Raw genomic sequence first — 23,805 nt, forward strand, 5'->3', positions numbered from 1 at the left:
GATATTAAGGGAACATTTTTATATATCTGAGAAATATTTCATTCATAAAGTAAACCTGAAGAATTTAAAGTGGATGAATGAAAGTTTTAAGAACTGTGATACTGCAGTAGAGCATGCCAGGATTATCCTTCATGAAAAAGAGTTTTACATTTACAACGCTTTAGCCACCAGCAGGCTAAGGGAATGGTTGTATGATTTACAGTACCTGTGGCAGCAAAATAACTATCCATTTTCACAGGAAAAGCATACTCTGTTGATACCAAGATCAGAGAGACTTTCAACAGCAGGCCTTCAAAAGAAGTGTTATCTGGTTTAGGAAACAATGGCATTCTCAAGTTGCCTAGAGAAACAGAAGATGTTTATAGCTAAGGGGACATAAAAATTAAGGCCATCAGATTGAAGCAGGCCTGAAGGGAATCATGTTGCCTTTGGCAGCAACTCTACAGCTTCAAAATATCACAAACAGTAACTTCAGGAAACAATTGTCAGTATCAAGAATTTCTAATGGCATCATGAAGAAGTTTGTGACTGGCCTGAAGATGCTTCCAAAAACAAGAAACCATATGTATGACCTTTGAACAGCTTCAGGAGAAGGGTTAGGAGCAGTAAATCCAAGAAAGGAGGAAAGTGACAAGAAACAAAAATCATACTCTCATCAACCACTGTCAAAGCATGGCTGCTGCTGCGACTGCCACAACTCTGGGCTTTAGGGACACTGAGAAACAGGCAGCAGCTGCCTACCCTACATGGAATAACACAACTCCTCCAGAAAAGAAGCCCAATACACATAACATTACATTAGGTCAATTTAAAGCCTAGATTGTCCAGCCCATTCATCCTATAAGTCTTTCCAAGCCCCATGGCTCTCTAGTTTTCAGACTACAGGTCTTCAGATGTGTTACATTCCCCTAGTTCAAACTATGCATTTATTTCCAAGTTTTTCACCCTTCTGTCATTTTTTGTCTGTTTTCTGGTGTGTTTCCATTTTTATGATTTTGAGATAGTGTCTCTCTTCATAACCCATGATGACTTTGAACTCACAATAATCCTCCTGTCTGAGTCTCAAGTTGATAATAGGTATACACCACCATACCCAGCCTACACTTCTATCTTGTAAAACTGTTCTATAATAAATAACCTCATTTTATGTTTCCCATTTTTTAGCTTTTAAAAAATATTACCTCTTTGCCTTAACAAATCATTGCTTTCTCCTGAAGGTATTGTTTCTATGATGATTGTCCATTTATCATATATTTGAGGACAAAATACTTTGCCTTTTCAGTAAGCCTTGACAATCATAGAATGTGCCTCCCCACTGGTCTGTATGACTCAGTATAAACTGGTATAAACAAGTTTGACAAAGAAATTCTGAAATTTTCCTGTAATGTACACAACTTACTTCTCATTATTAGAAGGGTCTCCTGAGACTCTCAGGCAAATTCTTCACACAAAGTGCTTCTCAGTGCTTGTTCCTTTTTTATTTTTGGCATTAAGGGTACTTTAGTGTCAATCAGCCCACCAACAAAGGAACTATACTGAGAGGTATACACAGGATACACTTACTCATTTCAGCCTCAAAGTATACATGGTTTCTTACATCCTATGGCCAAAGCTAAGTCTTGGGTCCTCAACCTAAATATAGTACATCTTGGAAATAGAAACTTCAAGGGTTCTAGGAAAAGAAAATGTAACTTAAATGATGAGAAACAAACAATGACAGTGTAGAATTTAACAACTTTGAAATCTGGGGTGTCAGGCACAGGGAACATTAAGGTTCTGTTCTGTACCTAATCATTTTATCCCTTCAGGTATTGGGTTCATTCTCTCTCCCTAGAAAGAAAAGACTAAATTACCATTGGGTCACTACATCTAGCTCAAAGTCAAGTTTTGTCTGTGAGTTCCAGCACTCTGTATCAAATATACATATACCTCTTTGCTAGGCAGATAAAATAGTATGTTCAAATCAATATACAATCTATACTGCTGGATGATGAACTCATCTTCAGGTCAGACCCTTTTTGACAAAGAAAACAGAGAGAGTAAAGGGCAAACAAACACAAGAGATTTGAAATCCATGGGCCCAGCCACTGGGAATTTCCCTGACTTTGAGGTCATAGAGTTCCTGCAAACAGTTCTGTTATTTGGACGGATATCCCTTGGACAAAGATCTCCATGATGTCAAGCTCGTCCCTTCGAAAATGCTCTTTTTCCCATTTCCTATATGTGTATGTCTGAAAAGAGTGCTAATTACTATGATCTCTTGAGCCACTGTGACCTTGAAGCTTGCTCCTTTGTTGTAGAAAATGAGGGAACCAGAGATACTGAGTATCTAGAATGGGATAAAATCCTTTACCTCAGTCTTAAGTTTTCACTGATAATATTTTTTGTTGTTTATAAATTTGTCTTTTTCTAAACAGATTATGTCCCAGTGACCACCAACAGTTCTTTCTAGGCTGACTTCTTTGGCTGTGAATTTCTAAATGCTTAGCAGTTCTAAATGCAAGAACACTATCAAGTGCTCTTCATATAAATATACTGAAATCATCTTCACTTTGAAACGCTTAGCCTGATTAAAAGCCAAAACAAACTAGCATTTTAATCACATGTCTGTTTTGCAGTCTAGAAACAGGCAATATTGACCCTATAAGAACCCATATTCCTCAATTCCATCCTATCATCTTTGAGTTTTGCTAGGAAGTCAGCTGATTTTTTTCATTAACTCATGTTTTCCTAGCAAACTTTACTAAACACCAAGACATGGTGTCATCAAACACCAAGACATGGTGATGATGTTGTTACAGTATAATAGCCCCAGACCCTCCATTTTGTGTAAGTTTAACTGGTCAATCGTCTGATCATATGACCACCCCTAAGAAGGTGGGTTATGCTAAATGTATGGTCAGAATACCTAGTGTGTTAATAAGATAATCAAGTTTTCCTGCCTGGAGTCTGTCCTCCTAGTGAAGAGCTTCTAGACCAGCCACAGTCATGTTGTCTGTATGTCTGCCCACTTTTCTGAAGAATTCAGAAAAGCATGCTCTTTCCTTTTCTTCTTTCTCCATATCCCTTTCCTAAACATGTTTTCTTTAAGTCTTTGGGCTGCCCCTGGCATCTTGTATTTCTTTACTATCTATGCTTCCTTTTCCCAGCCATGTAGCCGCCATTCAGCCATGTGTCTGACCCCATGCAGACGCTAAACCTGCAGGACTTCGTGACTTTCTTTCCTCTTTCCTCCATTCTCCTCCTCAAAGCCACTGCCTAGATTACCAGCTTTAAAATACTAATAAAATTCTAAAAGCTTAATTCTGCTGATCCAAAACCTTTTGAGTCTGAGTGGTCTTTCCTGGTGGTCCTGAACTCTGTAACATGACATTTCCAAAGGTTGTCCAGTAGAATGGCCAAATCAGGTAAGTTATTCATCTGCATTACAAATATGAACAAGGTAACACTTTCCAAATGTTTGGCCCCCATAATATGAGTTTCAGTAGTTCACACTTCTCATTATGGACTTTCCTAGCTTCCTTTTCTACTGCTAAGGCAGTGCTATATATTTGCTGAGCTTTTTTGTGGTATGAGTCCATTTCTGTTCAAAGTCAATCTGTCAGCTGCAGAATAAGTATTCAAATTTTCAGTGATTTAACAAAAAGTTGGGTTCTCTCTTGCAATCCCCAAAAGCCTTTTTCTTCTGCTAGGTTTCCTCTCAGTGATGATTTGTGTATTTCACTTCTTTTTATTATGTGAATCCACCATTTAAAATTCTTTTTCCCCTTTTTTCTCAAATTGATATAATTTAAAAAAAGATTGGGAGTTCCCCCCCCCACAGGGTTTGAGAATCAAGTCTGAGCAATAGTCTATATAATTTCTGTCCATTTTGCTTATCCCAAGTTCACCCTATCTAACTTTAAAGGAAGTTTAGTAACTTAGTCTTCTTCTATTCCTAAGAACAGAAAATAAGGGGCTAGAGAGACTGCTCAAGAGTTGAGAGCACTGACTGCTCATCCAGAGGACCTGGAAACAGTTCCCAGCACCTACATGGCAGCCAATAACCATCTGTAACTCCAGTTCCAGCTGATCCAATGCCCTCTTCTGGCCTCTGTGGGCATTGCACAACATGGGTACACATACACACATAGGCAAAATACTCAGACACATCAAATAAAAATAAATATATCAAAAAAAATTTTTAAAAGAAGAAAAAAATATGATTGATGCGATCCAGCCAATTTCTGCCACAGTTCAGCTTTGTAGGCAACAAATACTATTGTAATCATCCATGACCTCTGGCTAAATTTTGAGGATCGGTGGATGATTTCCTGTCAGTGCTATTCTCTTTAGACCTTATTTATCTAGGTTCTGTTTATTAAGCAGTAAAATCCTGCTGTCTTCCTCCCCACCTGTACAGAGAAAGGAATCATAGAAACCAGAGAAATAGGGACAGGATGTCTTCAGTCAAACTTCCATTTAGAATGCTGAGGAAGTATTATCTTATGCAATCACCAGTCTGAACCATTCTGAAAAGTCCCTGGGAAGACACATGAATGTCTCCACCAGCGTATGTCTTATTTCTGTGATCTGTATGTAGTCTACGGGTCTCCATCCACTCTGAAGGATTCTTTATTTTGACGCAATCACTGCCATTTTCAATAAAAGCATTTGAACATTTCCTCTATGAGAAGTAATTTATAGACCAATGTCTTTCAGTCTTATGATCTTTATATTTCACTATCATATTCATTCTGAAATTCTTTCCAATCTGTGTGGCTAGAGGGAAGAAACAAAATGGAATCCTATAGCTATCTATCCATAATATTAAAGGCTGATATTATTGCGTCTTCTTTGGATACCAATTCCAGGGCTCCTGCACAGGGTCGATTCTAATTGTAGGAGTGACTGAGAGCTTTTTTTCCTTCCATGACAAAGAATTCAGGTCAATTCTGTTATGTTAAACTCTCTTTAAAAACTGTTCCTCTCAAACGTTTGCCATTTCACTCTAGTATATTCCCCTCTTTTAACTGTCTCTGTAGTCCAACGCAGTTCTCTCCCAGATCAAAGATCCTGGCACTTTAAAACCTCACCATGTCATTAACATGGGACACCTGCCCACACCAGTATTCTCAATGTGAATCTCTTCACCTTTAACGATCTTCAACAGGATATCTCAAACATGCTCATAGTCAAATTGTGGAATTTGTAATCTCCTGAAACTTCCACTTTCAAAATTGCTAATCTCCTTCTCTCTGTCCTCCATACCGCCCAACTCAGGTTCAGATAATATCAATCGTTTTTTATGACACAAATGCCTTTCTTCACTGTTTAAAGTCCCCACAAGTCTTCTGAGTGTCAGATTGCTTGGTCAACCTCTTTCCATTGTAGTTATTTGACTGCTGTCTACTTGCACTCTACATTTTCTAGTTCAACAACCTCTCCCTGACACCAGTTTTCTCATTTTCCAGTTCTTTGGCTCATCATTTTACAAAATCTCTTGCAAAATACTTTTCTGTTTTTACTGAACATGTTTTGTCAATCTGTTAACCTTAAACAAAGTCAACTGTCTCTCACTATACTTTGGTCTTACTATCTAAAAAGTGCATGAGAAAAAAACATATAAATGAGCAAGTTAATATGATTTCTGATGTTCTTCAAAGTAAAAAATGACTATACCAGGGATAGACATTTTCCCCAAGTAACTTACCTTGTTCACATACTTCAACAATTATTTTTGACTTTGTTCCCTACAACTCTGACCATGCACCTCATTACAGCCCTCTCAAAGATAAGGAATCCCTCCAAGCCCCACAAACCTGCTTTCTTCATTCTGCCAGCCTCTTTGCTTCTCTCTGGTTATAACTATGAAGACATTCTTCCCTCTATATAAGGCTTTCATTTACACTTTATTTTCCATTCTCCTCTGACTTGTAGGCATTTCCTTTTCCTAGTATTTCCATCTTGCATTCAACACTGTACTTTGCTCAACTTCATTTAAATCCCCTTAAGCCTGTCTCATCTGAAAACACAGTAAATAAATTGAAACTCATTTACATCCACAGCTTCAATCTCCTTATTTATATTGATGACTATTAATTCTCCTCTGCAGAGTAGATAAGCACATCTCCAGCTAATTTCTTCACACATTAACACATAATTTCCACTGAATGCATCCAAAAAGAGGAGTTGGCTATTCCATTATACATTTCTTTTCTGTTTGCCCTATTCTCAATAAATGACATTTCTGGTAATCTTCTGCTACATGTCTGATACCTGCCAGTCATGTTTTACAACTTTCTCCTCCATCCCCATTAACAAATATGTCACATCTCCTCAATCCACCTTGACTACATCCACTTTTGTTTTATCACCAGCAGCAGCCTGGTTTAAAGTGTACCACATCCCTCTGGATTATCCTAACATTACCCTTGTGTTTCTGCATTCTTATAATCCCCCTTTAATTCACTCTCTTCCCTGAAGCCAGATTTATGGACTCATTTTCTCTGAAAGAAAAATGTAGTGTATCATTTCTGTTTAAAATCATTCATTTTCACTTGATCCTCTACATTTGCACTTATAGTACAATTAAAATAATTTATATGGCTCAGCAAGTTTGGGCCCAAAATGCTGATCCAATTTCATCTCATACTGTGACTCTTCCCCACCCACTCCCAGATAGTCTAAGCCCTGGCTACACAGACCCTCTTTTTAACTGTCAAATAAAACACACTCACCACAGGGTTGTATGTATGCTGCCCTATTTTAGAATACTACCTTTTTTATGACTGTTTTCTACCTACCTAATTCTTTTCATTTTAGTTCTCAAATCATGTACTATGTCCTCGGGGGAACCTAAATATGTCAAAGCTTTTCATGCCATTATTACACATTCATCTTAGCCTTCATATGAATGTTATTTATTATTTCTATGCAGGATTTAAATTTTGGATGCTATAACTTCATTGGAGTGAAATCATCCAATAAAGACTATGCTTAACTGATAGCTACTGCTACTGCATAGCACAATACATGGATTTGAATTGTGTTCAGCAAATAATTATTGAAAAAAATATGTCAATTTCTGGATAGTATGACAGAGAAAAATAGTATAATTAAAGGCATATAGTCCTCTCATTGAAAGATATAATACAGAGGGACAAATGGAAACAGCACGTACTATGCATTTAAATTTAAATATTCCATAATGTTTCTCTCAATATTTGTTAAGAAGCACATATAGACAGTTCAAGGCTAAATTCCTGAACATGAAGTATACAGGAAGTATCCTGTGTCATTAACTTAATATAGATCCTTCAGACTTTGAATTTAATATCATTTGGATGACTTTCCCAAAAAGGTTTATGAGTCAAAGGCTTAATCCCTGAATTAGTTGCTTTTCTCCTTACTGGAACCAGGTACCTAATAAAACTCAAATTATGAGCTTAAAGATTTATTTCATTTCATGTAAGAACAAAGAAGAGTTCTTAGTGGCAGGAGCATGTGGTTGGGCTCCTCACATCACCTCAGAGACTCATCACATTTGGGACTGGGATACAAAGATAATTAAGATTGTTTGGGCTGTTCTGTATGAAATACACAAAAAATTCAATAAAAATCTTTATTCAGCACTTTTGTTAGGTTCCAATGAGAACAGTGACAGATAAATCAGAATTCATCTACAAACAGCATTAGTCAAATATCTCAGGATGCAATATAGAACATAAAACGAGAAAAATCACACACACACACACACACACACACACACACGTACTGATACACAAATAGAAAATAAATACAGCATCAAACTTCATCCTGTTGGTGTTCCTTATTTCTTGGTATCATAAAGACATATAATTTGCCCAGCTTTATGCTATTGTAACAGAGTATGCTAACAATTTCCCCATTGGTTTATAATTACTTTCTACAATGTTTGGCATGCATGTGGGTGGCATGAAAATATAAGTTGTCCTGATTTGTTTTCCCTTTGGTGAGTCTGGATATTTTCCCAGAACAATGAAGCATAAAAGGTTAAGAGAGGTAGTAAAATCAAATATAGATGGAAGATGGAGTTTGCTCACAGGACTTGGAAGATTTTTTATCCTAAAAATAACTGCATATATTACCCAGAGAGTTTCCTTTACAGCGTAGCTGATAATAGAGCTACATCATTAAAAGGAAATACTTTTGGTGTGTCATAAAACTTGGCATAATAAAACAGCACTTGCTTAAACTAATAAAGGTACAGTAGGGTGTGTGAAAATGGGAAGATTTGCTAAAGAGAGCAACTGCTGTTTAATGACCCCGAAGCAAAGGGAGCAGAGAGAAAAAACAAAATCTCTCCAGAGCAGAAGTCCATTTTGTTTCAACTTGCCTCAAAGCAAGAATAATTCTCATTGTCCAGCAGTGGTAATGAAAGAAGTCTTGCATTAGTCACATCATAGTAGGTGAGTCTAATTCCCCGGAGAGGACAGGAGAGGAGACAATCAGACACATAAACGCTATGGCAGTCCTAGACTTCTCAAGCTAGCATTTAAATGCACATCCTAGAGTTCAGTCCGCAGGTCTCAATCAAAGTCTGTGAGAGGTGGGCTAATTTCTATCAGTGACATGGGAGGGGAAAAAGCAAATCAATCAAGTTATTTACTCCAGATACTATTTGAAAGCCAGAAGCTATAATGTCAGAATTATAAAAGCTCTCCCTCACTTTGTATGTATTGGGTTAGATCAAGAATTTAATCATAGCATAGAAAATTGAAATGGCAGATCTCCTATGCTAAATTGCCATTGAAAACATGCAATGCCTCCCAAAAGGCTTATGTCTCACAAAATGATGTTGGACTGTTTGATGGCCATTCACTCTTCCCTTTATTACATCTGATTAATAACTACAAGCAGGTATCAGAATAACTCCAACAGAGAATTAAAGTCTTGATTTGGTGGCAGATTTCTTACTTACTCAAAGAAAAATAGGATTTGGACAGTGCTGGCCAAACACAGCTAGCAGGACATTTATAGGAGTAGGTTTTAAAGCTGTATGATCATGAGTGTGGAAGACAAGGCCGGCTGGAGGGGTTTACAGACACTGGAGTACTCTGTGTGACTATAATTCATTTTCCTGGCAAGGACACTTGGAGCAGACTCAAATGTTAAAACGGGATGACTCTCATCATTTGAGTATGACAGCTACCCACAGTAAACAAGATTTAGGTACTAGAGATTACTTGGTATGGAATTTAGGAAGGGATCAGAGAATGACCAATATAGTAAATTTATTGTGCGAATTGGTCATTGGGTGCAGTGCTATAGTTTGATAAGAAGAATGTATTCTGATGTTGAATGGAATGGCAGTGTGAATACAATTAACAATAATTCATTATATGTCTATCTCAAAACAGTTAAAGAAGAGCTTTTAAATATATACCTCATAAATAAATGATAAAACATTAAGACGATGGATATTCTAATTGCCCTGAGTTGATCCTTCCCTAAGTATACATGAATCAAAGTATCACAGTGTAATTCATAAATATGCACAAATGTTATGCTACATATTTATCAAGTGAAAGCAATTCCCTTCCTATTTGAAGGGAAGGAAGGAGCCAGTGAGAGGAAGGAGGAATGGTAGACAGGGATGAGGGTAAGAAAATGAGCAAGTTCAGTGATATATCTGAATGGAAATTTCATAAGGAAACCCATTATTTTTTACGTATTTTGTTATATTAAATAAAAATTGAAAAAAAAAATAATTTTAAAAGAATACATATCTTATGTGAAACAAAAGAACTATCAACTGATTATGTCCCCAGAAAGGTCCAGAAATAATTTTATTTATGGAAACACTAATGATGCACTACTGAGGGAGCCCAGATGATGGGTTCATTAGAAACTGCAAGGGCAACTGTCCTCTGCAGGTTATTAATAACTGAAGATGATGGCGTGGATCTACATTCACTAGTGTCAGTGGACATGGCTGGTCACCAGGAAAACTGAGGAAAGATGGTAACACTGAATCTTTGGAAACAAAAGTGCATATAACTATACTGTGACAGGCTTATATTGAAACAAGAGAATTTCAAGACTCAAGGAATTGTCGCTAAGGGGTATTAGCTATCTTTATATTGCTATAATATCATGCCCAAAGGCCATTTAGAGAAAGGAGTTTATTTTGGTTTACAATTCAAGATGAATACAGTCCATTATGGTAATGTGGATATACCACCAGGCAGGAGAGGAATGTTAGCAACAGCAGAAACCAGACTGGATGCAGTTTCATCCACAGTGAAGAAGAGAGAGACTAGGAAGCAGGGCTAGGTTATAAACCCTCACCTCAAATCTCACTCAGTGATGTACTTCCTCCATCAAGGCTCTACCTATTAAAGGTCCATAGCCTTTCCTAACAGAGCCACCAACTGAAGAACAAGTGTTCACATACTTGAGCCTATGGGTAACACTTCTCTTTCAAACCACCACATATAGCCAATAACCTATGGTATTCTAGACAAAGACCTATAGCAACCAATGCACTGCTAGGCTTCTACCAAGAGCTGACAAATGGAAATTTGATGTCCATGACAGCAGTAAGAAATCATGATTTCTCATCATCCAGTTTACAAATCTGTGTCATTTTCCAAACCCAGAGATCATCTGTTATGAGAGGCAACTTTTCTTTAGAGAATACTCTTATTAAAACACTACAAGTATATGTATTAATTTTTATCATATACCTTGAACAAGAAGTACTGTTGTAATTTTTCAGAGGAACCGTCTTGGAGGGGAAGGGAATAGTTTTACTATTTTAAGGTTGTTAGAGACAGGAGTTGCTACAGGAAGTAACAAACAGGCAATCAACTCACTGTGAGAGGGAAAATGTATCAATGCTGGATGACACCAACTCAAGTCTACCTCACAGTGGCTCCAGTGGTGCTTTTGTACCTAGTTTGGATTCATAAACTGGTGGGCAGAGTCAAGTGGTAGTCTCTGTAACTGGCCTGTTAAAGTAAATAGGAAGCAATTTGTAGCCGCATGGACTTGCAAGAATTAGTGCTTCCCTCAAGTATTTCAATAGGGGCTGTGAATTCCCAGGTTCCTCACCCTTTCAGTCACTGGAGTGTCCACTTCAGTTGGATAGCACCAAATATGGGGTCATGGATCTGAAATATGCATTGGTTTTGATCCTCATGTCATGTGAGCTCTTCTAGGGAAGACAAATAAATAAATATCTTTCCACTCAAAATAAGGAACCAATGAAAAAGGGCATAATTCCAACCAAAACTAGCTTATTGTTACAATGACTTTAATCAGGGTTAATTGCACAGGTGTGAGTAAGCTGCCCCACAAAGAGAATGGGCAATTTATGGGTACCTACACACCACTGAAGAAAACTTTTTCAACCTCAGGAATTGTTGTTTATAAATCCTTAAGGAGAGGTGTGACCTTCTGACATCCCCACCCCTACCCCAAATGGGATAAATCTTGTACAGTTCACATTTCACTTTCTGAATATAGAAGATGCTGATAGTTCAAGAGGACAACTGCCATCTCAGTATCAGAAGCAGGATTATGCAACATCCCAGCATGAAAGAGGATTATAAGCAGCTGTCACAGACTTGAGAATGCCAAAAATGAACATTTACTTGAACATTAGTGATGTTGACTATCCAGCTCTTTCATGTAATGATGTACAGCAGAATTCAGATTTCAAAACTCTGAAGAATAATATGGTGTATTCTCTATGTTAATAGAGGGAGTACTAGAAAAATAAGTCAAATGTGAAAGATTTTTAAAGTAATATTTTATTGATTCTTTGAGAATTTCATACAATTTATTTTGATCATATTCAGAACCATTCCCCCATCTTCTCAAATCCATACCAACCTCCTTATTTCCCATTAATTTGTGTCCTTTATTATTTTTTCTTAGGATGATGGAATCTAGTTTATGTTCCCCAAGTGCTCCTGGGTACAAGGTCCATGTTCCAGATCTTGGTGAGCCTACCCAGGTTCATACACTTAAAGAAAACTGACTCTCCCTCTCTCAGCAGCTATCAGTTGCCTAGTTCCTCAGCTAGGTCTTGGGCTTCTTGCCCAACTTGCTGCTTCATGCTAGGTTATTGTGTGGCTTGGGCTATCTCAAGCCTTGTCATGCTCTCACACATACTATGGGCTTAAACGTGCAACAGTCCCATTGTATCTGGAGAATACTGTTACCTTGTAGTCATCCACCACCTCTGTCTCTTTTTATATTTCTGTCCCCACTTCTGCAATGACCCCTGAGACTTGGGGGTAGAGGCTTTTACAAGTGTCTCATTAAGGACCAAGCACTTCACAGTATCTTTTTCTAGTTATGTATTTTGTGTTAATCTCCATCTATAACTATTTAAACAAACTGCAAGGATAGAAAACAGAGTGCTAACTCTGTATTACAAAGGAGGGGATGGTTTTCTTAAAATCAAAATCAGGGAAAAAAGCGAGCTCCCAATGGGATTTTGATATTGGAATTCCATCATGTTCTGCTGGCAATAGTAAATACATACAGTTCTAATTCTTGTATTTCATTACAAACATATCTGAAATTTTTTTCAAATGAGCCAAAATGTCTAATAACTTTTATGACATTGCATCTGCCAGAGGTATACAGCATATTCCACATCATAAAATCATTCTGTCTACAAACATGAGTATGTTAATAACATAATGAACAGAAACCCTAAATCTCCCATTACCTTTTAGTGGATAATATTGGTTATCTATTGATTACTTACAGTGTAAAGTTACACCAAACTGTCAAGCTACATGAAACATAGCTATTAGCAGGCTTGGAAGCCAGTCATCTTTGGATCCCATCTCCCATTTATCTGGGCAACACATATAAAAGGGAAGTATCACAATTGTCCTTCGTCAAGACCCAAAATACCACATCTGCTCAGCCTTGCCCCACCAGGGACTCTCTAGTCACCACATGTAACCCAGAGACCTAGGTAGGCTACTAGCACCCTTTCTGAATCTCCTTCCTTTTGGGTCAACCCAGCGCCTCATGTCTGCTCATCAGGAATGGCCCTTCACTCTCCCTCTATGATTTGCCAGATTCCAATCTAATCCCCACTAAGGACTTCTCTAACCAGGGGGAGACCCAGGCCACTCCTTCCTTTCACCAGATCCCTGCCAGCCATCAAACTGAGATCATCCAGTTGTCCCATACAGCTTTTAAACCCAGAACCAGTCCACACTACCAGGGGAAAATTGTTCCAAGCCCTTTGACCAAGCCACCTCGGGCACTAGACTGTAGTTGCCAAGTAGAAGACCTGGGATAGAGGTTATAGCCCTAAATACCAGACAAACAGGAAATCTACATCCCAACTTTGCTGTGAATTAGCCCCTTCTTGAACATTATAAATACCTCCTCTGAGAAGCTGGGCATACTGGCACACGCCTGTAGTCCCAGCACTTGGGAGACAGAGGCAGGCAGATCTCTGTGGGTTCAAGGCCAGCCTGGTCTACACAGTGAGTTCCAGGACAGCTGGGGCTACAGGGAGACCTTGTCTCAAAAACACAAATAAAATAAATAAAATAAAATAAAATAAACCTCCTCTGAAAGAAGAAAGGTGACTTCTACAAAAAAGAAAGACAGAAAATGCAACCAACAAACTCAACATGCACAAATCTCAACATAGAAAGAAAACCAATACAAAAAGCCAAGCTAACATATTTCTTCCAAAAATACAAAACCCACAGTTATGGACGCTCATGAAAATTATCTGGAAGAATTCTAGACACGGAATTCAAAAGGATTATAGCTATGATCAAACAACAACGACAAATAGATGAATGAAATAAGACAATCTAAGATGTGAAAACAGAGCTTGATGTGCTGAATCAAACCCAAACTGAAATGATGCCAGAGATACAAACCTCAATAATCCAAATAAAAACCTCAGTGGAAAGCTTCACCAACATAATGAATCATGTGGAAAACAGTTGGGGATGGAAGGCAGTGTAGAGAAATTGAACCAACTCAATAGAAGTAAGTGAGAAATTTTTTAAATATGTGAAAAGAACATGGGAGATTTGGGGGCACAATGAAAAGACCTAACATTCAAATTATGGGCATAGAAGAAAGAGAAGAACACCATAACAAAGCATAGAAAGTATTTTCAGGAAAAATCACAGAAAAAATAATTCAGATGTAGAGACAGTGATGCCCATGCAGCTATGAGAGGCCTACTGAAAACCAAAAGACAGGACCAGAAAAAAAAATTCCCCACAATATATCATAGTTAAAACATAGAATAAATAAAGGGTGCTGAAAGCTGAAAGAGGGAAAAATAAAGTCAGTTATAAAGACATGCCCATCCAAAGATGACTGGCTTCTAAGCCATCCCTACGGATGATGAAGATGATGAAGGGAGGGACCAGAGGGGCCTGGAAGGATGTATTCTATGTCCTGAAAACTGAAAGTGATAACCCAGACTATTGTGTACAGAACAATTAATAAACTTGAAAGAGAAACAAAAACTTTCCATGATAAAATGTTAAAGGAATTTATGACAATCAAGCCAGGTCTACAGATGATGAAGGAAGGGATACTTCAATCTGAAGAGAAGGATAAATACTCCAAAAAGCACAGAGAACAAACAATGCCTGGGCAGGCAATCAAACATAAAACCAACAGTGACAGGAACTAATATACACCTTTCAATAACAACTCTAAATATTAATGCTCTCAATTCCCCAATAAAAAGACACAGACTAGAAAACGGGATCCATTTTTCTGCTGCCACCAAGAAACACACATCACCATCAAAGACAGGCAACACAATAGGGTAAAAGGATAGAAAAAGGTATTCCAAGCAGATGGCACTAAGAACCAAGCAATGGCTATTTTAATGTATCACAGAATAGATAGCAAACCAAAACTAATTAGAAGAGTACAAGGGGACACTTCATAATCATTAAAGGAAAAATACACCAACAGAATATTACAATCCTAAACATATATGCAACTGGAACACTCAATTTCATAAAAATTACTATTCAATCTAAGCCACATATTAACCCCAATCTTAACACAGTAAGAGTGGGTGCCTTCCTTACCCGAGTCTTACCAAAAGACGGGTTATCTAGGAAGAAAAAGAGACACTCAGGAGTTAAATGGTCTCATAAATCAAATCAACCCTACAGACATCTACAGAACATTCCACCCAAACAGTAAAGAATACACATTCTTCTCAGTAGCCCAGGGAACTTCCTCCAAAATTGACTACATATTAGGGCACAAAGCATGTCTCAACGAATTAAATTTTAATAGGAAAATTTAAATAGTACCCTGTACTCTATCAGACCACAAAAGAACAAATATAGATATCTGTATGGATGACTTTTATGGACATAATCTGGACTAATGACTTTTAATTAACCCCAGAAAACCTATGCTCTTGGGGCTGATGACCAGGGTGTCTCCTTGGCAGCCTCAGTTTGGCACTCCACCCAAAAAGGTAATGAATGATTATGAGTATGCTTGAGAAATAACATATCAAAACGCTGCAAGCAGGGGGCATCCCATTGGAAACAGTAGAGGTTGGGAAGAACAGGCAATCTGGGGTGAATGAGGCACTAAGGAAGAAACATCTGTGAGGACTGACAGTGGAGTCAAACTTTTCACTTCCCCAGTGAAGCTGGAGAAATCATTTTGAATAACTTATTGGTGTGGTCTGTCCAGAGGACACAGTGGGAGAAAGAGGGTTACAGAGACAGTCCTTCAGCACAAGGTAAGGACACAGACAGCTCTATATGCACAGGTTGAGGGAACAAGAGAAATCCATTGCAAAGTTCTGGGAGACAGCTGGTTCTAACAGATAAGGGAGCTAGTGTTCTCAGTGTTTGAGACCACTCTTAAAAATTTAAGAGTCCGTCTGTTTGTTCAGGGTTTTGCCATGAGTGTGAAGTGTAAACAGAATTTATGGAACTAAGAAGTGTGGCCAAGGTGTGGTCTCCTGTCCACTACTGTCTCAGCTCCAAGTCTCTCCTGCAATGACATCTAAATCAGTTGTAAATCTTTCTCTGGAGGAAAAGTTCTCCCTCTGGCTCCAAGTTCCTCCTCTGACTGTCCTCCTGATTTCAACCTCTTCTTTTTCCAGCAGGAGATTCCTGGGGAAATTCTCATTTTGTGGAATTTACTATTTCAAAAGCCCCAAAGAGAGGGACACAGGTATCTATAATATACTTAGTACTGCCAGGCAAGGTGACTAAACTGGGTTTTTCAAAACCTCTACTAAAATGGTTCAAGCTTCTTTCTCAGGTTGTTTTTAAATTCTTTTGCCAATGACAATAAGAACATACAAAAGGAACCAATTCCCTGGTAATGCTCTTTTAAACTTAAACCACGTTCACCGGGTGGTGCATGTTTTTAATCCCAGCACTTGGGAGGCAAAGGAAGAAGCACACAGATCTCTGTGAGATCGAGGCCAGTCTGGTCTACACAGCGAGTTCCAGGACATGTGGGACTACAGAGAGACCCTGTCAAAAAAGGCCAACATCGTCAGCACACCATTACCCACTTTCCCAGGACATTTTCATCCACAATAATCCCTCTGGCCACTGCACCCTACACCCTGGAGCATGCCTCATGCTATTCTGTCATATATTCTGCCTGTTGAATATGTTACCCTCTGTTTCTCATCTGAATTCATAGGACAGAGATCACAGGGACCAGGGAGCTTAAGGGAGGCCAGGGTGAGACACCTTGAACACACTGTCCCCAATAGGTAGGATGACCAGAAAAAGGGCAATGATGGGACTAGAATGGAGAAGTCAGTGAGGTCTGAGTGGCCAATGTGTTATTTAAGACAACAGTTTCTCTACTCTTTTAAGAGGATGTGGAAATTCCTCCAGGATAGAGCATCAACTAGGCAGCACTTTAATTCTGAATTCATTGTAAAGAACAAATGGCATGCAAAGTGTCTTCTCTGACCATCATGGAACAAAGTGGGAAATCAAAACAAAAGAAAACTTAAAATTTCACAAGACTGTAGCTGTGTGTTTTGGTCTGTAAACACATTACTTGGTGTCCTGTATTTCAAAAGAAAATGGAAAAAAGAAATTTTTTGAGAAAAATAAGTTTTTTGACAGTTTGGCCAATAGCAGAATAGAAAACTCTTAGTTTGTCTCTACTTTTCCTGTTCTGGTGTTAGAATTTTATAGAGAGGAGGCAGCCCAAGCTGGGAGATGTGCATATGATACTGGGGAAGCTGGGTTCCCCCCTTGGCCTTTTTGTCTCATTAATAAAATAATTTAAGAATGGACTCAAAAAAAGCTATGTACAATTTTATTAGAATTTAAAAGAACTATCTCAGGACAGACAAGCTGTAAATCTCAGCAGCTTTCCAGAGGAAGGAGATATAGAAGAGAAACAGGAAAAAAAAAAAAAAAAAAAAAAAAAAAAACATGCTGTTTGAGTTAATTGAGCATGGATGTCAGCCACATGTTGGACCATCAGCCAAATGTTTGAGAGGGGAGTTTTAGAGAAATAGTGAAAAGGTCCAAAGTACCAGAAAGAGCGTACTTAGACTCTGGCCATCATCAGAAAGCAAGAGACAGAAGACAAGAAAAGGAAAAGTTGTGCCTCTCTGAGTTAGGACTCAGAAAGTTAGACCAACCCAGACGAACCTCATGGCAGACTGTACTAGGGAATGAGAAGTCTGGGAAGGAAAATTACATTATCTTACTATGTAGATAACTGTTCCTTCTATCACTTTAGCGTGGTTTAATGTGACCCTGTCTTCATGAGTGTGGTCCCTTTGCCAGATCATTGACCTGCTCAACGGGATTAACTCTTAAGAGAGACAGTAGCATGCCTCCATCTAGAGATAGATTTGACTCTTTTGACTAGGAGGTAACAGTTTTCCCTTAATGAGCCTTCAGTGCTATCCATATGCTGGTTCATTGGTGAAAAGGGCCAGCAAGGGTGAAATCTCTTCCTGGCAGGCAAGCAGCTCTGCACTGGAATTTGAGCTATTCATTCCCCAGAGTTGGCTTCATGCAGTGATTTTTCATTCTGTAGCATCCATGGCTTTAGGGTCCTTGTTGCACTGCTTCAGAAATCCCAGGAGGAGCATCAGAAACCACCAAGAGGAGGACTCAGGAGCTGATTCTGGTGGTACAGTGCTTGCTTTGTGAACAGAAACTAAGTCCAATCCCCAGTTCCCATGTAAAAAGATGAGCATAGTAGTATACAGCACTGGAGAGGCAGAGGCAGGCAGATCTCTGGGATTACCCGTCCAGCCAGTTTAGACTAATTGGCAAGCTCCAGGCCAGGGAGAGACCCTGTCTCAAAAATAAGTTGCAACTCAAGGAACTGAAACCACCAGAAAAAATAAATATAAACCTAATAAATATTAGAGCAGAAAGAACAAAACTGAGAAATCAGGAAAACTCAAGTCTCTTTTATGAAAAAAGTACTAAACTTGTCTATTGGCCAGATTGTGTCAATAAAGACAAAAACAAAAGTCAGTGAGTTGGTGACTACTGATAAAAGGTTCCTAGGAATCAGTGTACCCCAACAAGTCAGATAAGATGAAGGCTGCAGACTAAGAAACATCAAACAGCCCTGTGCTGGTTAGTTTTAAATAACTAGAATGCCGTGGGAAGAGAGTCTCAACTGAGGAATTACCCAGACCAGGATGGCCTGTGAGGGATTGCTAATGGTTCACTGCCACAGCTACTATGAGTAGTACCATTCCCTAGGCTGAACTGTTCAAGCATGAAGAAAGCTAACTGACCAAGAAGCAGGTAGTATGAGTGTGTTCGCTTCTCTCTAGTCGTGACCATGGATGAGACCTTTAAGCTCCTGCTTGATTTCCCAGCAATAAGGCACTGTAACATAGACGTAGAGGCAGAACAGATGCCTCCTCCCCTAAGTTGCTTTTGGTCAGGATACTTTATCATAGTAACAGAAATGAAATTAAAACACTTCTCTGCATGGAGTCTCAATTTAAAAATCTGAAAGATCAAACCAAATGAAACTGATTACCCTGAGCCAAAGCGCCACAGCAGCCTGAGGCCTGGAGAATCTGCCCTGCCCCCTTCTGCAGGGAGCTCACAACTTCAGTGTTCCTCTTCTGCCTGCTTCAGCCACACATCTGCCATTCCTTCCCCCAAAGCAAGACAAAGCAACCCCTGTACCTCGGAAACCACCGTCCTCTTTGGCTGGGGAATGTACTTCTTGCTGTTATTTCACATTTCTTCTGCAGGTTTTCTACACTGTCAATGTGAGACAGGCCCAGAAAATAAGAGAACGGAGAAAGGGTGCTGCAAGCAAGCTAAGAGGTTGGAATTTCACCACCAGGCTGTGGATGTCAGAGAACCTTTGTATTTATCACTCCTGAACCACTCATGTAGGTGGACTCACACTTCCTTAAGTCTCAAAACTAACTCCCTGTCACTTCAACTGTCTCCTCTGTTACACTCTGAATCACGGTTCTAAACCCCTGTTTTAGAGTTGCTTGGCTGTGAATAGATGAATGAAGCTTGCTACCTGTTTATTCTCACTGCTCAGATGCAGAAGAAACTCTTGGATTCTATAAACCTAGGATGGCCAGTTGAAAAGTGGTCACTCCTCTTTCAGACGGTTTTTGACTGTCACTTCAACTGTCTCCTCTGTTACACTCTGAATCACGGCTCTAAACCCCTGTTTTAGAGTTGCTTGGCCGTGAATAGATGAATGAAGCTTGCTACCTGTTTATTCTCACTGCTCAGATGCAGAAGAAACTCTTGGATTCTATAAACCTAGGATGGCCAGTTGAAAAGTGGTCACTCCTCTTTCAGACGGTTTTTGCACTAGACTGTTTATTGATATTTTACACTTAACATTTCCATGATGGTAGTTTTAATCTTGGGGATCGGTCATTGGTTTTCTCACCCTAGCCCCCTGACCATGTCTAATTTGTTTTAATATCATAACTTTTATCGTTTAGGGGTCATTCTTCCTCCTTTTTCTCTTGAGAGACAATGTAATGGGTTGGATTGTATTCTATAAAAGTCTAACCTTCAGCACTCTCCTGATCTCTTGTTTTTCCCCCAAATGGAAAATCATTCTGGGGCTTAGCTCAGTAATATTTTCAAAGTACTTAGAAGCTATCTGTCTGGCCACAGGTCAAACAACTGCTCACATCAGCCACTTGCATCTTAGCTTTTGCTGTTCCCATTTTAGATGTGAGCATCAGAAGCCATGATGAGAGTTCTGGGCTCACTATAAGGTTATCCCTCCTTTTTCTGTTCTGTGGAAGTTCATAGTTTCTGTTGTGTTGTCATCCTCTAGACCCTCACCACTAACACTGTACCCTAACGCTTTTCTAGTCTAAGTCACTTTCGGGAGTGTTCTCTGGGTCAGCATACTCCTAAGTGATTGAGCCAAAACAGCTTGGCCACATGTTAATTCTCTTTCCTTAACTAGTTCCCTAGCAGACAGGGGTTTCTGTCACTGTCTCTCACCCTTCACACAGGCAGCATCTCATGTACACTATCGGGCTTTGGGCAAACAGGGGGTGTCTAGGAGGCACAGAAGGATTCTATTTTCATCATACAAATGAGAAGAGGTTGCACAGTATAGACTATTGGTAAAGACAGATGAAAAAAACAACATGGAAATTACTCAAGCCACCTTCTTTGCTTGCCATCAACATAGATGCCTCTACAGGAAGATATCTCTATGTTTCTATTCCACAAAACAGAAACAACCCACACCTGGGTTCATGAGCTGAGGAAAAACAACATGGAAATTACTCAAGCCACCTTCCTTGCTTGCCATCAACATAGATGCCTCTACAGGAAGATATCTCTGTTTCTATTCCACAAAACAGAAACAACCCACACCTGGGTTCATGAGCTGAGTGCTGAAGCCTCCAGAGTGGAGGGATTTCTAGAACAAACATGGTCCACAGGATAGCACCTCTCCTGTTCATTCAAACTACTTCTTCCCTTTCTGGCCTAAGTTTTGCACTCTCAAGTGGGAGTGTGGGTCAATACCTTAACAAGATCATCCTTTGAAGATTCATAGTGGTTTGGCAGCTCAGGTCACCCTGTAGCAGGTCACCATGACAGATGATGTTCAAACTCTCTTCATCTTCAGATAAGACCCTGTGGGCATCTGTGTGGGACTCTCAGTGTCACCAAGAAAGGCATTTTTCACCTCACATAAATGCAGGCTTTTAGAGTGCCAAGCAGGTCCATTGAGCCAGCCAATGGAAACAATGCCCATAGGCATAAATCTGAGTCCTAAAGACAATAACAAAGGGTGAAGGATCCACAAAAGCAAGACATGCAATGCTGGTGGCATCAGACAAAGCTATACCTGGGTGTTGGATAAGGATACCAACAAGCAGCTCTGCCGAACCCATGGCTTCATGCACTGACTCTATGCTCTGCCTCTACTGAGGTGTCATTGTAGCTCTGCCTTCAGTATCACAAGTCAGGCACCAACTGTCACAGCAAATTTTGCCATTACTCTAGCCCTGGAGTCAGACCTATACTTGGTCGCATGGCCACTAGCCAGTCTCACTGGACACAGAGAATGGGCTCTCCTGATTGGTGAGGTTCTGGTCATGTGACTAACCGCATACCTGCTGAATCCAGGTGGGAGAATGTGTGAGTTCAGTGTTAGACAGCTTGCCATGCATGCATGGGATTAAGTTTGATACCCAGTGCTGTAAAAAAATCAGAGGGACCCACAACCAGTCACCCCAGACACAATGCTGTGCCCAGACTGATGTACACTTGAGTGACACAACTGTCATTGTCATGGCCTCACTGGTTCTTGCAGATGACTAGTGTTCCAGCGTCTGCCTCATCAGGAGGCTTGTAATGGACTTGGTTACCTAGAGTGGCATTTCAGAATGACAGAGCAGCAGGATTCAGCTGACAACCTGTGGTCGTCTTTTGTGGCTGCTCTCCTCCGGCTATGGCCGCTCCCCTGCTCTCTTAGTTCCTCCGATCAGTGGTCCAATCCGGACCCCAGGGCTGGTGAGGAGACTGTGTCAGAAGAGCCACATTCATACACAGGAGACCAGGTTCAGTGACACAGATCTGGTTTATTGCAGGAAGGCACAAGCTTATATAGGGGTAGTGGTCCAATCACAGCACAGTAAGTAGTTTCAAGGTGAGGTATCCAAGGGTGGTGCACAGTACAGTAAGTAGTTTAAAGGTAAGGTATTGAAGGGTGGTGCACAGTACAGCAAGTAGTTTAAAGGTGAGGTATCCAAGGGTTGTGATTAGGGAGTGGCAAGCTCTCAGCATCAGTCCCATGATCTACCAATGGAAGCAAAATGTCACAAGGCATTCTTTGTGGCTCCAGCAGTTAGGCCGTTGACTCAGGCCTGCTGTATGGCTGTCAATAAGACTTTCACCCTAGGCTCAAGCCTGTCTCCCACATCTCCCCCCCTTTTTTTTATTTTTAAAGGTGAGGTATAATTTAGAATACATAGCATATTGATATCAGGCCAGATATATTAAGGCAAAGTACAATGGCTCAGGGGGTCATTGAATCAAGAGCCCCCTCCCTCAAAATGGCAAGCTTTCTTAAGAACAGGTTGTGCCAACTCCATGCCAACCAGTGGGAGTCGAGATTCATTGCCTCGGCATTGTTGTCCCTACCTCAAGTGTCACCCAGCATTATGGACTGTGCCTATCTTAGGTTGTCCCATCTCTCGGGATCTTACCCATCATTGACTATCAGCCCTCGAAGGGTGAGTCCCTTGGTATGGTCCGCCAGAGGGAGAGGCAGTGTATCAAGCTTTGGCCCATGCAAAAGCCTCTTAAGGGGCTAAAAATTCAATAAAAGCCAGTGGAGCAGGGTTGTCCCATCCAGGGTAATAATGGGGATTAGGGAGTGGCAAATTCTAGGCATTGGTCTCACAGTCTGCCAACAGGATTATATATCTCAAGGCATTTCCTGTGGCTCTGGCAGTCAGGCCATTATCTCAGGTCCATTGCATGGTTGTTCCATAAGATATTATACCTATGCTCAAGCCTATTTTTCATATCTCTATTATTATAGGTTGGTAAGGGCAAGGAACAGTGGGTCCTTGTTTGCAGAGACATGCCTGGCAAGATCTGGAGGCGGGGCAACAGCTAACTCAACCAGAGAAATACGAGTTTTGACAAAATTATCAAGACTCTTAACAATGCAGGGTCCAAAACTCAGGAGTTAGCAGTAATGATGGCACACATAATAAGGAACACAGACAAAGGTTTTCCTCTAGATTGAGGACTTAGTTTAGCTAATGTCTCTGTTTGCAGAGAGAGATGTTCAAGGTCTCCACAGGTTGGTGGCTTTTGTGGTCTGCAAGACTGGTCTCTCGGTTGTTGAGAGGTGTGCTGCTTCCTCCAGGGTCAGGGCTGCCATTTCCGGGGTCAGTGGTTATGGAGGGAGATATTCCATCTCAGGAAATTCTGATGTTCTGGGCTGGGATCCAGATGGGGGCTGGAAGATTATCTGGAAAGACACAAGCATAGCCTCACCCTTGTGTTAATAATAGGTGTGGACCTTTCCATTCACTTGTGAGAGGGTCCTTCCATCTCACCATGGGGGCAGGAGTGAGCTGAGTGAACACCCCCCCAATGCTTTATTGCTGGTGGGAGGCCAATGGAGTCAAATTTTAGAAAATTTAATACAAATAGAGCTCATTGTATAACAAAATTGGGGTCCTTATTGCAGGGTCCTTTATCATTGTCTTCCCTTATTTTCTGTATTTGTTTAATGAGTGTTTGGTGGGAATGTTCAACAGTCCCTTGACCCTGAGGATTGTAAAAGATACCAGTTATATGCCTAATA

This window comes from Nannospalax galili, unplaced genomic scaffold (genome assembly GCF_000622305.1).
Source record: "Nannospalax galili isolate Female #2095 unplaced genomic scaffold, S.galili_v1.0 scaffold203, whole genome shotgun sequence".
Taxonomy (NCBI): domain Eukaryota; kingdom Metazoa; phylum Chordata; class Mammalia; order Rodentia; family Spalacidae; genus Nannospalax; species Nannospalax galili.